Source organism: Tiliqua scincoides, chromosome 5 (genome assembly GCF_035046505.1).
Source record: "Tiliqua scincoides isolate rTilSci1 chromosome 5, rTilSci1.hap2, whole genome shotgun sequence".
NCBI classification, from domain to species: domain Eukaryota; kingdom Metazoa; phylum Chordata; class Lepidosauria; order Squamata; family Scincidae; genus Tiliqua; species Tiliqua scincoides.
In genome coordinates, this window is record NC_089825.1 from 104,718,764 (window position 1) to 104,735,159 (window position 16,396).

The 16,396-nt window shown below is 43.9% G+C and overlaps 2 pseudogenes; both read right to left on the reverse strand.

Annotated features, from left to right (window-relative positions):
* Window positions 1–1,636: 1,636 nt before the first annotated feature.
* LOC136652864 (vomeronasal type-2 receptor 26-like) lies at window positions 1,637–14,661 on the reverse strand (annotated as a pseudogene).
* On the reverse strand, window positions 4,880–4,996 carry LOC136655082 (5S ribosomal RNA; annotated as a pseudogene).
* Window positions 14,662–16,396: the final 1,735 nt, after the last annotated feature.

Below are 16,396 nucleotides of genomic sequence, written 5' to 3' on the forward strand. Positions count from 1 at the left end.
AAAAGTGTATTAAACATACCTGTGGTGTCCAAGATCTGAATCCTATTTCATTTTCAGAAAAGGAATGCAGTCAAGTCATCATTGTGATCAGCAACTTACTGTTGTGACCTGTGTATTGTGTATTTTTTGTTTACTGCAGAAAGCAGAAGACAATTATGCTCCTTCTACAAGAAAACAATGCCTTCTTGTGTGGTCCCTGATGCTCTTGCTAATCTGAGTTCCATTTGCAAAGTGTGCAAAAAACTCTTGCGTCTATTCCCTTGGGTCCATAGATATCACTTGAGCAACTCATTGTTTGGAGTCAGAATGAAGAACCACAGAAGTTCAGAGTAAAACGAGTTTATTCATAACCACTTCATCACCTATTCCACTTCACCACCCACTGTTCTGAGCACATCACTGCATGAGAGTGACCACAAATGCGGAGAGGAAGCCAAATGCCTCTCTAGGCATCTAGGCACTGGTCCTCAGCACTGCATCTCAGTTCCTCTGATCTTTGGCCCTTTGAACTCATAGTTTCTGAGACTTGAGAAGTGCAAGCAATCAGAGAATGGAAAAGGAGCATTTCTTCACTTTGCTCTCTGTCATGTTGCCAAAACTGAAAAGCTTTAATTTGGACTCTCACTGACACTAGTAAGAGCTGAAAATGGGGGTGATCTTCAGAAAACCTATTCCAACAGATAAAGTTTTTCCTGGAGTTTCAGTTCAGATTCATTGTTAATCCTCATGAAAAGGTAACTTAGACTAAAGAGGCACATGAAACATTTTAACAGAATTCATTGTAAAATTACAGATGAATGTCGCTTAGTGACATTCCATTCAGTGATGGACCACATAAATGACAGTTCGTCACTGATCCGTTTCCCCCCAAACCTCCGGAGCCTTTTCTGAGCCCTGCAGAAGCCGTGCACATCCGTGCATGACTTCTACAAAGCTCAGAATGGTCAAAAAAGCAACTTCCAGTTTCCTTGGAAACTGGAAATGACTTTGTTTTTTGCCTTATATGGCATTCTGAGGCTCATTAAGCCCTCCAGGACTTTAATGTTTTTGTTGCTTTTAAATTTTTAATGTTTTGATGAGCCACACCTCCAAATAAAGAAAAGAGCCGTCCTCCCTGCAGTGGTACCAAAATGGCTACTACTGATTTCTGTGGTTGGGGGGCAATTCTGGGGGTAAGCCTACATGGAGCAGGGGGATCTCCTCAGACATGCACTAGTTAAATAGCTACAGTTGGCCTGTGTGGACTCATACCACACAATTGGGTTTGGCAAAGAGGTTAGGATTTTGTGGCTACAGCTGCCAATGAATCTACCCTGTTCCAAGACCTGATCCACCAATCCCTCACCCACCCTCATTCTGTCACCCCAGTCCCTCCTTCCTCTCTCAAAAAACTCTATGAAGCTTCCATCTAGCATACATAAAGGTATTTCTATACCCCCAAAAGAATGGATTTTGAAGAAGTACTTTGCAATTGTTTATTCACAAAGATCTTTTTTATTGCTTTCTGAGGAATACAAATTTTTCCTCCAGATACATAGAGAGCACCACAAAACACACACACACACACACACACACACACACACACACACACACACACACACACACACACACACACACACAAACTAGCTTTTCAGATTTAGAATTCATGTTTTCTTTTCTCTATGACCAGCTTCTTGGTGTTCAGATCAGCTCTGAGAACTATAATATAACATTTGGGGAAAAAGATGCAAGCCAATAGTCCGGTGTTAGAAGCCAAAATGGCAAAAATTTCAACTATCACCACCATTTTCCTCTTACTGCTCAGATAAGCTGGAAGAAAAGAGATCCAAACACTGCAAAAGACCAACATGCTGAAGGTGATGAACTTGGCTTCATTGAAAGTGCCTGGTAGTTTCCTGGCTAGGAAAGCAACAATGAAACTGATGGTGGCCAGAAAGCCCATGTAGCCCAAGACACAGTAGAACATGAAAGGAGACCCTTCATTACATTCTACTATGATTTGCCCAATCTCTGAGTGTATGTCAGTATCTGGGAATGGAGGAGAGGATGACAGCCATGCAATACAGATAGCTACTTGGATGAAGGAGCAGGACAGAACAATAGAGTTGGCCACTTTTTGGCCTAGAAATGTCATCATCCTGCTTCCTGGCTTTGAGGCCATGAAGACAAGGACCACCATGATTGTTTTTTGCCAAGATACAAGAAACAGCCACTGAGAAAATGATGCCAAAAACTGGTTGTCTCAGAAGGCAGGTCATCTTTCCAGGTTTCCCAAAGAATAGCAGGGAAGAAAGATAGCAAAGCAGGATGGAGCCTAGAAGGACACAGCTGAGGTGTTGGTTGTTGGCTTTGACAATGGGAGTATTCCAGTTTTTGAGAAAGGTTCGAATCACCAGGCCAGTGATCACAGCACAGGAAATGGCAAGAGCAACCATCACAGTGCCTAGGGGTTCTTGGTAGGAAAGGAAGGATATAACCTTTGGAACACACCGATCATGGTTCTTGTTTGGATACTGATCTTCTGGGCATGAAACACAATGATCTGCATCTGAAATGGATAGAAGGGATCTAGAGCTGTGTTCATTCATATAAGTTGATGCTTAATCATATTAAGGAGTCTTTCAAGATGTCACAGTCCAGGGATTCTATAGTTGCACTTACCTGTCTGATTAGAAATCATGTTCTCGGAGCATGGAGTGCAATTATAGCAACAAATGGGTCTCCCTTCTAAAACTCTCCTACTGTGTCCAAGACGGCAACTTTCAACACATGTGGAATGGGGAGGCACCTAGTCATTAAACATTTTGGATGTGGTTAGCAGAGCTGTGGAAATTAAAAAAAACTCTGAATTACTGTAAACAATTCTATATATACTGCAAAATAACAGCAAGAGAAGAAACTGGTCATGGTTGTTTAGGCAAGGAGACATAACAAAACAAGAAAGGAAAAGGAGCTAATGAGAAGTCTCATCGAAGTTGGAGAGAGCAATTCACAGGCCTTGAGGAACTGAATAGGTAACTGCTCTCCTTTCTGATAAAGATGAACATGCACATATGCACACCCTTTGTACAGATCTAGTTTGCATTCTGCCTTTCTTAACTGAGCTGCACTCACCCATCAATGGTTAAAAGTCAAAGTGGGGTAATGTGGTCAATTAGTAATGTGGTCAATCTGTTTGCATTCAATCTAGTCTTTTCAAGCATTCAGGCAACCTGCATAGACATTGAAGGTCCCATAATTACCCCATAATTAAATATATCTATTGTTGCACATGCATTGAATAGCACCACCATGTTCCTTCTGCTTCCCTCCGCATTCATTTCATGGCATTCCATTAACTTGTGCCATTAGCCACTGCACTTGTTCCTTGCCCACTCCACATATTTTCTCCATGCACATATGTTACACATGTCTTGCACACCTGGTACAAAAGGAATTTGAGCTTTTTTTTCAGAGTCAAGAATTATATGATCACATTGCCACAGGACCAGTTTGGACAATATATCTGAGTTGGCTTCTTCTACATCTGCTTATGGATATGAACTCACATGCCCCCCATCTCCCCCTATCCAACTGCCCTAGGAAATATGGCTATGTTTGCTTCTTCATTTCTGTAGTGGGGGTGGGGGGTGGGGAAGAGAGAGAATGATTGTTATCAGCCTTGCTAATTATGTGGACAAATTGGAGAGATAAAACTGGGAATAATCATGATTTATAACAAACAATCCTAATTCAGATGTGCATACCTGCCTCAATCTGTGGTTCCATACAATGGCATCCTCATTGATGGTGAATTCTTGGCTTGCTGAAATCATTCCCACAGGGACTTTAAGGAAGGTGTGATTGGGGAAAGTGATCCAGTTGATGATATCATAGCCAGACAAGAATTCTCTGTTTTCCAACAAGACCTCATGCCCAGCACCATTGTTGAAATGGATGCTTTTGAGGAAACTGTGGAGCTAGGATAGGAAAAGATACCATTAAGTTTCTGAATGAAGAAATGGAAGTGTTGAGGTGAAACCACTGGGAATTAATCAGTCCCCATATCTTTGCATCAGTTACTGTTCAGGAACATCTGTCTTTATGGCAGAAGGGTAGTGTAAATAGAGAAGTCAAGATGATCTGAGCCTGCAAAATATAAGATGTGACCCACGTACTGAAAAGTCTGGAGACCCCTGCACTGGGGGAATAGAAGTGCATTGAAAGTGGATTAAAGCTGTAGCAGAAACTCAGCCCTGAATAGGCTGAAATTGAAGTACTCAGAGTTATTTTGTAATAAATTGGTTTTGCAGTGTACATGCTGTTTTTGTCTTGGCCCAGACACCCTAGTAACCTATGCCCTGGGGGTTTCTTCGCTGTCCCCTCCTTGGCCTGCAGTTAAGGTATGAAGACAGTGAGAGTGTGCTCCAATTCAACAGAAGGTACAAGCCAACACTGCCTGGACAGCCAAAACAATACCCACAAAGGGACAGCTGCAGACCTGCTGCCACAGGAGGCCTCATAGCAGTTGAAGCACCTCTCCTGACCCAATGGGAAAAAACAAGGGACAAAATTAAAAAGTGAAAGTAGCACTAAACTGATCTGTACTGAAAAGGAAATCATGCAAAATAGCTGACAGAAGCAAGCGGAGGCTTGAGAAGACATACAGGCCCGAATCAAAAGCACAGATGGAGGGCACACACTATCTGTGCATTTGCCCAGTGGAGCCCAACTACCAGGTAGGCAAGCATGCTAGCCCACCACCAGCAGCTCACCCCACACTCAAAATTGTCCCATCCAATAGCGAACCAGGCTTTTCCCATCTTTGCCCAGCATTCAGGAAGGGGATGGGCAAAGAGTGGTTGGTTGGCAACCTTCAGTCTTGAAAGACTATGGTATAAGCCTACAGCATCCGGTATTCCCAGGCGGTCTCCCATCCAAGTACTAACCAGGCCTGACCCTGCTTAGCTTCCAAGATCAGACAAGATTGGGCATGTGCAGGGTAACAGTTGCTGGCAAAGAGTGATGACGTGTTATAACATGCAATCCACATTCAGACATTGGAAAGGATCACACATTACCTCCATAATGTGGTTGGGGAGCAGAGGCTGAGAGAGAAACAGGTTTGCTTAAGGCCACTTAGAATTCATGGCAGCAGATGTGAGATTTGTTAAGTCATGAAGCACTGCTCACTTTCTAAATCATCACCATCCTAAATTGACTCAATTCTATTGTTGAGTTTACCTGCCATGGATGAACACCAAAAGATTCGGATGTGCTTCTCTGCTGCGGTGTTCTCTGTCTGGTCGAGTATGAAGCATGTAGGGCATGTGCCACAGCATAGACAGCATTGTAGATACTGTAGCTCTCACCAGACATTCTCATCTCAAAGAGTGATAGAGGTGCTTTCCTCAGCTTATTTTCTCCTGGACATCTTTGGCAGTGTATGAATTCCAATTCCCAGAGGAAACAGAGAAAGTTCCTGAGTTTCTCATCAGGCTTTAGTGTCAGAAGAAAGTCCTCAAATGCTGACACGGTGTTTGTGTAGAAGACGAAAGATAATGATCCTTGGTAAATACTTGCACCAGACAATTCCCCAGTGTCTGAAGAAGCAACATACCACTGAGGTGGCATGATCCAAACTTTTCCTATTGAGTCTCCAGACATTGTTAAGAATAACAGATGGAACAAGTTTGCGTTCCCACTGAAAATAATCACTTTGATGTCACTACTTAACATTATTGATTCTATCTCTTTCCATTTGAAAGTGATATTTGCATCATCAATTGGATTATTTGAATACCTTTGCAACCATGCAATGCAAATGCTCTTCTGGGCAAGAAGAGGTGTCAGGTTCTGAACAAAATTTGCTCCATTGTCATCATCAGAAACTGCAAGGCCAATCCATGTCCATCCAAAATGCAGGAGCAGCTGGACAATCCCAATATGATGAATAGATTCCCTTGGTGCAGCCCAGTATAAAGAAGGGAAATCAATTTGATCACTAACCGTCCTCTGAGCTGTACCATATGTAAACTAGAGAATGGGAAGATAATCATTCAACATGGCATGACAAAAGGACATGTTTTCACTGTGAAATTTCTCTAATGATCCAGCAATACCTCTTGCCCATCTTTCCATTTTTGGTGATGTATCTTATGTATTGATTAGGGATGAAGACATTTCTATCTCACCTTTAATCAGATCATGCTTGAGGAACTATATACATTAAATTAAAACAAAGAGTCATCCTAATCAAACCATTACACAATTATTAAGCAAATCCAGCTATAGAAAAGGTCTAAGGCCCCAGTTCTACCAGAGGCACTAATACTGCTGAACCATTGAGGCACACATCACATCCTAAGATGGAGGAGCCAGCAGAAAGCACCTTGGGGTAATGGAACTTTTGTTCCCTTACACTCTTGTAAGCCCACCATTGTGGATCTACCCAGTCCAGCATTGTCTGCAGCAAGTCCAAAGGGATCCAAGTTGGTTTGGCAAGGCCAGACAGGGGGCCTTGCTGTGGATGAACACCTGCCCTCCCTGACAACTCCTGGGGGGCTGCAATCCTCACCCCATTACACTGTTACACTCTGTTACATCCCTATTACAGTGAGCCACTTTTCAGCAGAATATTCTGAAACTCAGAAAGCTAATAAACATTCTCTCATGGAAGTTATAGGGGGAAAAATTGGGATAAAAATACAGTAAATCAATGTCTCTAACAAAATGTCATGTATTGAGGGATGTCATAGAGTTGCATGAGAAAAACACTTCTGTGCTCCTAATGGTCACACCTTAACTAGAAATCTGCTCCCTCTCACCCAAGATACTTTAACATACCTGTGGGATCTTGTAAACATTGCAAATATTGGCCATTTGCATGGAGGCTTCTTGACGGACTGCCCCAATGATAGACAACACATCTTTCTCCTCACATTTGTAGTTGGGGCTTTTCTTTTGTTGTGTGTATAGTAAGTCCAGGATGCTCTCATAGGTGGTCCTCGAGTCAAACAGGTTGTCATAGATGTGGAACCCCAAGGTGATATTGGGCAAGAGCCTGGGATTGCTGTTGATCTCATGGATGGCAAATATCAAGGAAAGGGGGTGCTGGTAATTTGTAATCATTATTCTGAAATGAGATTAAAACGGAGGCTCGGGAAATTCTATGGAAGATCATACGCAATTGATGCTCACTTGCACCATCAGTAAAAAACAAGTCTGCTATAAACCTAAGGAGTGATATTGGTACCTGTATTCAATTGAGAGGGGAATCAGAGAGGAACATGGAATCTTGGGTTGAATTTGTATTTTGTTTCTTCCATCCATGTGTAGCAACTCTACATAGATATGGCAGCACTGTCCCACACCCAAATATTTCTTTGCCCTTCTTTATTATCAAGGCCTTGTTCTCTTTAATGGTGTTCTGATGATTTTTCACATTATAACCAAATGAGTGGAAATCGCTTGCTGATCATTGGAAACAATTACTGTTTCAGATCTTGAACAATCCTGATTGCTATACAGTCTCAAAGTGATATGTCACTGGCTGTTTGATTATTTACTATCTCTCTGTCAACCAATACACACCATCATGCATCAGTTGACAGAGAGATAGCATGAGAGAGTACTTCTTTTTAATCTGAAATCACACTATCCTGATAGAAGACACCATTGTACAATACAACAACCCTATGTGACTGCAAAAGCAAGGAATGACAATAGATCAAAACAGAATGGAGTGGATGGAAAAGAAAAAGTGGGATAGACATAACCTCCCATGAATTGGTCATGGGACCAGTTTAACATGCATAACACACAAGCAAGTTCATGGTGAAACGGATTACTGCTGCTTTCAAGGTTTACAATCTTCCTCAGGATAGCTTAGACCAAGTTCAGCAAATTCTTTAATTAGTGGAACATTCTATTCCTTTAATGCATGTTTCTTCAGACTGTAGGTTGGGACCCACTAGGTGGGTTGTGAGCCAATTTCAGGTGGGTCCCCATTCATTTTAATATTTTATTTTTAATATATTAGACTTGATGCTACCATGCTATGTGATTGCATTTGGGGAAATATATATATAAACAATGATAGTCAGTGGGACTTACTCCTGGGTAAGTGTGGGTAAGATTGCAGCCTAGGATTGTGAAAAATTTTCCTGCTTGATGATGTCACTTCCAGTCATGACATCACTTCTAGTGGGTCCTGACGGATTCTCATTCTAAAAAGTGGGTCCTGGTGCTAAATGTGTGAGAACCACTGCTCTAATGAATTCATTTTGGGTAGGAAATGAACCCCAGTCACTTCAGATTCATTCTGGCAAATATGTGCTGTACTTCTGGAGCTTCTTGGATAGCTTGATCTCCTCAAGCAAATGGCTAACCAAGAAGCAATATTTCTAAACAAGAAGAAAGAGGAACGTACTGGAGAGTCTTATGACTCTTGACTGGATCTTCTCTATAATTGAGCAAATCCGGAGAAGGAAATGTTAGGGACAGGATCCCACCAATGATGACATCTCCAGGCTTATACACATTGTCATGGATATTTCTATAGAGGCATGTGTCTATTGAGCCCAGGCACACAACAGAAGTTATCTTCAACAAGAAAAAGGACAGAAAAAAACAGCCCCCTGGGTAGAGGCACATGCCTATTCATATCTCGGCTGCACATCAGCCTTCCTCACCACACGCCTAACTACAATGGTCAGGTCCAGCAGAGAGCAAATGGAGTCCTACACTTCTCTGGAGTAACAGCACCACCCCAGCTCAGCGGCACATTACAACTGGCACAGAAGTGATCTGAGGATTTAAATGCCTATATTTTTAGTTAGGATTGTTTTTTGAAGGAGTGAAAAATAGCCATTATCTTAATAGTTACAGAGTAGATAAATACCTCTTTGACAAAGAATAGATAAATGTCTCCCTACAGACACCTACATTCAGGTCCGGTAAAAGGAACATAATATTGTTGTTGGAAATGATGCCATCTGTTACCTAGAGAAATAGTTTAGGAAAAGTTTGTTCCTTTTCCAAAACTTGAACAATACATATGTGGACTATCAACAGTTCTCACCTTAATATCCTGAATGAAGGGTCCTCTCTTGTCGAATTCTCGGGGGGGGGGGGAGAGACAGGGATTCTTTTCCCCCTACCTGGTTGTTATAGAGGGGTGGGGGTAGCCCTTGTCAACTTGGAGGACAGGAAGGCCCTCTTTGATCAAGGGGGCATGAGGAGGCTGTGGACTTGGACTACCTTTTAACCTGAGTCACTCACTTCCATATTTCCCTCCAGCCTGCCATGGATGCAACCTGCACAGCTTCATTTTCTACATGCTACAAGGGATCTGAAAGTGGATCACCTACCTTTTTACCTTGCTCTAGGCATGCTTTCTTCAAACACAGAAGGGTACAAACATTGTTCACATCATTGTTTTGATCAACAACAAACCGTTGTGATCAGTGTATTGATCCATTTGCTGACTTCCTGCATAAAATCTCTAGGGTCTATTCCAGTAGTTCCCAAACTGTGTGCTGCAGCAAACTCACAAGGACACGCAGGGTATACCTGGCAGCCGTACCAACTCTCCCAGGTGACACAACCTGGAATCACGCAAGATCTTGCAAGATTCAAGATGGTGGCACACAGGAGAGCTGGGTGATGGTGCCCCTGTGTCAGGGTTCTGGGCAGGCAAAACCCCTTACGGTGCAATCCTAACCCCTTATGTCAGTGCTTTTCAGCACTGGCATAGCGGTGCCAATGGGACATGTACTGCATCCTGCAATTGGGTGGCACTCATGGAGGCCTCCTCAAAGTAAGGCAATGTTTGTTCCCTTACCTCAGAGCTGCATTGCCTTTGTGTCAGTGCTGGAAAGCACTGACATAAGGGGTTAGGATTGTGCTCTTAATAACTGCCTTGCTGCCACCAGCCCAAGAACCAGGATTGCTATAAATCCCTCTTCCTTATTACATACACTAATTATTGGGTTCTCTTTAATTTCCCGCTTTTGTGCCTATAAAGAAAGAGAGTAATGGTTCCCAGATACCTCAATGAGACACAAAGAAAAAGGAATAAGAAACACAGACTTTATTAAGATACATTCATTATTAAAACTAACAAAAGGGGCTTCTGCACAATCCAGGTACAGTTGGCTAAAGGTACCAGAGTTATAGGAGGCTCCCAAACCTGCAGGACTCCCCCAAGGCAGAATAAGGTGCAATCCCTTGCTGATAATTGGAAGCATTTACTGTTTCAGATCTTGAACAATCCTTATTGCTGTACAGTCTCAAAGTGATATGTCACTGGCTGTTTGATTATTTGCTATCTCTTGATCAACTGATACACACCATCATGCATCAGTTGACAGAGAGCTAGCATGAGAGAGTACTTTTTTATAATCAAAAAATACACTATCCTGGTAGAGGACACCATTGTACCACACAACCACCCTATGTGACTGCAAGGGCAATGAATGACAATAAATCAAAATGGAATGGAATGGATGGGAATGAAAAAGTGGGACAGACATAACTGCCTATGGTCTTCAATAACTGTTGTTGGCATCCTTCAGTCTCGGAAGACTATGGTATCGCGCTCTGAATGATGGTTCTGGAACAGAGTGTCCTCTCCAGTGCGCGAAGCCTGGGTAAAATAGATATGGAGGATAGACTGTTTCCCATGCAGCAAATCCCCCCTCTCCACGTCGCTGAAATGTTCTATTGGAAAGGCAGAGGCCAATACGGTTGGTTCCAGCAGCGTCGCAGGAGTTGCCAGAATGTGACTGTGTTCAGCCATGAACTGCCTCAGGGACTCCGGCTCCGGATTTTGCCTCAAGGTTGATTCCTGAAGCCTTTTCCATAACTGGATGTAGCCACAAGGCAGTGGAGGTTTGCGATCAGAGTTTTCCTTCTCTCAGATGAGCTGCCTTCCCAGGCTAACGAGTCCCATCTACCCAGTGGCTGTTTAGTCGCCTCTTACGACAAGTACAGCCAAACTGAGGGCCTATTCTTATCCCCAGCCCCAGGAGTACACATTTTACAAATAATCAATCTCTACATAACTTAAAAAAAATGTATTTAAAACTTCACTAGGTCATTTTTAGCTTGTAAGATGGCAAAAAGCACAAAACTCCTTGGCCAATTGTGTGACAAACTGAGAGCAGAAGCTCCCCCACTTCATCCTGAAATTTGAATGTTTCTATGTGTTGGAAAGTAGCAGATAATGACTTGCCTTTGGGGCCTGCTCCAACAGTACCAACCCACACCTGTGAGTTCCGAATAACATGGTTGGCTTCAAGTTGAATGGAAAACTTCACACCAAGCTCAGAGGAAAATGAGTCAATTGGAGAAAGTGTTCTAGAGGTTAACACAATTGATCTGACTTTGCCACTCAAGTCACTTGATCAAGTCATCAGATCAAGTCAATTGATCTGACTTTGCCACTTTACTGCTACTTTTATGGTTTACAATCTTCCTTAGGATAGCTTAGACCAGGTTCAACAAATTCTTTAGTTAGTGGAATATTCTATGTCTCTAATGAATTCCTTTTTGGTAGGAAATGAACCCCAGTCACTTCAGGTTCATTCTGGCAAATATGTACCTATACCTCTGGAGCCATGAAGCTCCAGAAGCCATGAAAACCCCTCTCAGCCATGAAGCTTTCTGGGTGACTTTGTGCCACTATCTTGGAACACCCATCTTGCATTTCCTGTACTAGTTTCCTATTTGCTATCAAGAACAGGAAAGAAGAAGGAGTCATCAGCAAAAATACAAAAGAAAAAATATGAAATTTTTTTTATTAATTTCTCCTTATTAACCGATCCTTGCTGTTCAACTCAGGCCTCCAAATAATTATGTAGCATTTGGGGGAAAAGATACAGCCCAGCAACCCAGCACTAGAGGCCAGGATAGAGAAGATCTCCACAGCCACCATGGATTTTCCCTTTGTACTCAGGTACGGTGGGATAAAGGACAACCAAACACTAGAAAAGACCAACATGCTGAATGTGATGAACTTGGCTTCATTGAAACTATTTGGCAATTTCCTGGCTTGGAAAGCCACAGTGAAACTGACAGTAGCCAGGAATCCCAGGTACCCCAGAACACAGTAAAACATGGTGATGGAGCCTTCATTGCACTCCACTACAATTTCTTCAGCCAGAGAGTCCATGTCCAAATGAGGGAATGGAGGAGCAGTGCAGAGCCACACAGCACAGATACTGGCTTGAATCAGGGAGCAACCAAGGATCATGGAGCTTGCAAGCCTTTTCCCCACCCATTTCCTTATCCTGGACCCTGGTTTAGTGGCCAAGAAAGCCAGAACCACAGTGATGGTTTTGGACAACACACAAGAAACAGCCACTGAGAAGATGAGACCAAAAGATATTTGTTGTAAATAACAGATCATTTTCTGTGGCTGACCAATGAATAGAAAGCAGCAGAGGAAGCAGAGCAATAAGGAGACAAGCAGAGAATAGGTGAGGCCTTGATTGTTGGCTTTGACGATGGGAGTGTCCTGGTTCTTGATGAAAATCCTGAGCACCAAAGCTGTGAGCAGAGAAAAAGACAAAGTTAGGACACTTAATGCAATTCCTAATGGCTCTGAAAAAAGAGAGAAAATGGAGGTCCTTGCAGAGACATTGATCTTGATTCCTATTTGGAAACTGATCTTTTGGACATTTGAGACAGTCATCCATGTCTGAAAATAGAAGAAATTCAGTTTTAATGTATCAGAGATTTAGAGGTTCATCAAATAGTATCAATGAGATGGAAGACGGAAGCATAGCAGACCCTTACAGCACAATCATATTCCTGAATACTCCAAAGTATATCCACTTGAGTTCAGGTAGACCTTGTAACACATGAAAGGAACAGGAGAGGACAAAATTGGGATTTACGAATCTCCTTTCCTAGGCACCACTGCTGTGACCTGTGGTGGCTTCCGATTATGCTGCACGGAAGACATGCATGTGATGCTGTCTGTTGTAATGGATCGGATTCAAGGGCTGTGGAATCTGTCGTGGGATTACCCCAGAGAAAGCTAGAGCAATGGCAGCTTGAAATTAATGGCGGCTCATGGGCATGGAACCTTTCGCCTTCTGACCTGGAAAGTCCCATCAATGGTAGAATAACCCATACTCATTCACTTCTAGTTTTCAGTTTTCCCCCCTTGTTGAACTCTCACTATGGTGTGCTCCTTAGTTTCTCTCCTTTGAAGCAGGGAACTGGAGAAAGGGGGAAAACAGTGGAAGATATTATACAAGGTGTTATTTATTGCAACTCCCATCATGCCTCCTACCCTACTGGTATGAAAACTTCCCTTCTGGACACGGATCACAATCATAGCAACAAAATAGTTTCCCTTCCTTCTTTTTTCTGCTGTAACCTGGATAGCAGTGGTCATTGCACAGAGCAAGGGGCATCACCTGCGCATGAAAAGAGAACACACATTGCTTCACTGCTCCACTGGCAAAGTTCTGTCCTCAGCTAAAACCAAGGTGACAGACATTTAATACTAGAACTTTTCCCATTTAGCTTCCCATTTTACAAGCTACCATCAGATCCCACCCGATTAAATGCACTGTGCCATATGATGGCCTCTTCATTAATGACAAACTCTTTATCAGGAAAAGCCTAAGGATTCATCCTTCCTGTTTTCACTTTTAAGAAGGACTGGTTTGGGAAAGTCACCCAGTTAATCAGATCAAATGATCCACCTGCTAATTTGCCTTCTTCATCAAAAGACACTGGGTCCCCAGCACTGTTGTTGAATGAGATGCTTCTCAGGAAAGAGTGAAGCTGGATTGAAAGAGATACGGGAGGACATTACAAATGATGGAAGTTTTGCTTGGATAAAATCTGTGAGTAATTGAATAGACGGGCGAGCACCCATGTTAGCCCAGCATTGGTTGGTGCTGGGCTAGTGCCATGCGGGTGCCCTGCCTCCACCGCTCGGCTGTTGAACAGACCACCAAACCATGGTAAGGTAAGCAGGGGTGTGGGGATAGACGGGGAGGAGGCATTCCGGGGAGATGGATGGAGGGCAGGGAGGGGGCAGGGTGGAGGTGTGATGGGGATGCAGGAGGCGGGGAGAGGGTGGGCAGGAGGCATGCCAGGGGAGGGAGCAGGGAGGGAGGGAGGCAGGGCAGTTGGAGCTCTGCTCCACCGGATCCTGTCTGTTCATGTGAGGCTCGGCACCCTAAATGAATGCTCTTCCCTCACTGTTGACCTTTTGGTAGGCGGTGAATTGAGTAGCCACATTTCCGGTTATATCAGGTTATACCCATTTCAGGTTCAAGATCCTCCAAAGTTGGTTATAAGAATCCAACAGAATGGTTTTAATTCTCTATTCTTCCAATGTCACCGTGGGCAAGGAAACTGATTTGGAAGTGAAACATTACCTGAGAATATTGGAGATTTGGAGCAGATCTGGAGCTATATTTGTCCCCCATTGTTCTATGCTTGGGCCTGAATAAGGACATCTTTTGCAGTGCATGTGCTACAGCATGAACCGCATTGCAGATGCTGTAGCTCTGGCCAGTCATGCTCATTTCAAAGAGTCCCTGGGAGGTTCTCCAATCTCTCTTGGTCAGTGCAAGTACCTCTGCTGTCCTTGCCCTCATCAGAATCAGAAAAGAGGCAGTCAAAAGCCTGTTCCCAGAAGATCCCGATGGTCATCTCCTTTTTGTGACTCAGGGTGCAGATACCGAAGGAATTCTGAAAACCCCGGCACTTCTTTGAAGTGAATTGCAAAAGACAAGCCACCATGGAAGACTTGTATGGCAAAATCCCTGTGAATTGCCAATGTTGCGAAATCCCACTGGGCAGTCATGATCCAGACTTTACCTATAGTAGCTTCTGTCATATCTTCCAACAATGTATACACACTTAACAACCATCTCAAACCTGTTGTAGTCTGAAACTCTGCATTTAGTACATATACTCTGACTTTGGAATAGAAGAGTGACAATATCTCAGACTTATGGGGTTTTGCTACCGCTGTAGTCTCCTGCAATTGATCCACTGTATTTGTAGATATTACTGGTATTTTTTTTACTGAAGGCTGTACAGATTCCGTGCTCAGAAAGCATTGTCCTCAAGATCTGCACAAACTCTTCTCCATTATCATCATCCACAGCAATGAGCCCAACCCATATCCAATGAAAATACTGAAGTAGATGGACAATCCCTCTGTACTGATGTGCTTCATTGGGAACCATCCGGTAAAAGGAAGGCAGCTGCATTTTCATGTTGATCGCTGGAGTGAATGCACAGTAGGCAATCTAAGCAAATTGTAATAATTATTATAAAAATAGGGGGAAGAACCGGTGCCAAAAGGTGATGAATCAGATCAAATATAGTGCAGTTGGAAACCAATTTAGAATGGGAATGAATTTAATGACCCGTTTTTTGAATTAATTTAATTTAAAAGCCATACCACCTTTGTTAACTTCATGGAACACTTAGGTAATGTCCAAACAATGCTAAATCAGCACAATATAATATTTAAAAAGCAACGATACCAAAGCTGCATAAGAAAAACAAATCAAAGTAGGAATCGGAAACCAACAGAAAGGCAGCTAGCGTGCCTGTATGGGCACGCTAGCAATGATTGCCAGGCTTATCCCCCTATCAGCCGGCAGCAGGGCTTTGCTGCCAGCTGATTGGCTGGCTGGCCCTGGGGGACGGGACGACTGAGCCTGATCTTGCGCGCAGGCGCTAGACCCGGCTCAGTTCCGTTCCTGGAAGCGACTGAGCAGGTCGCTTTTCCAGGAGCGGAGGAGAGGCTGCCCCATGACGGGGCTTGGAGCGCGGCGATCCGCGGTTGCAGGCTCCCGTCAAAAGCAGCAGTGGGTAGCCTCTCTGAGGGGGGTCGAGCTGCGCACTCTGCGAAACCGCTCAGGGCAAGAGGGACACGCGCCCTGTGAGCGGTTCATCAATTAGGGGACGACCTGCTGTGCGCTCTGCTTAACGAGCATCGTCAGGGGCGGCCCGTTGCGCGCTCTGACCGAGCGGCAACGACAAGGGGCCACCCAGGGGACGACCCGCTGTGCGCTCTGCAGGCGACCAGCACTAAGGGTGGCCCGTTGCGTGCTCTGTCCAAGCAGCAACACCAAAAGGCTGCCTGCTGCGCGCTCTGCCTGCCGCACTGCGGGGCGCAGGGCGCTAGAGCACCCTGATAGCGGGGGCTGCGGGTGCTTCCCTGCCTAGGGGCGGCTGTTGGGGCCTCATTTTGGCGGCTATTGGGGGCGCCTCATGGCTGGGCGCCATTTTGGGTCCCTGCCTCATTGCGTGCCACCATTTTGAATTAAAAAAAATATTTGGCCATTTTGAGGGCTTTAGCTGCCCTAGGGTTTTTTGAATTACAGAGCTGGGCGTCTTCCAGTCTGCGGGCTCCAGTCGCCACGCGAGG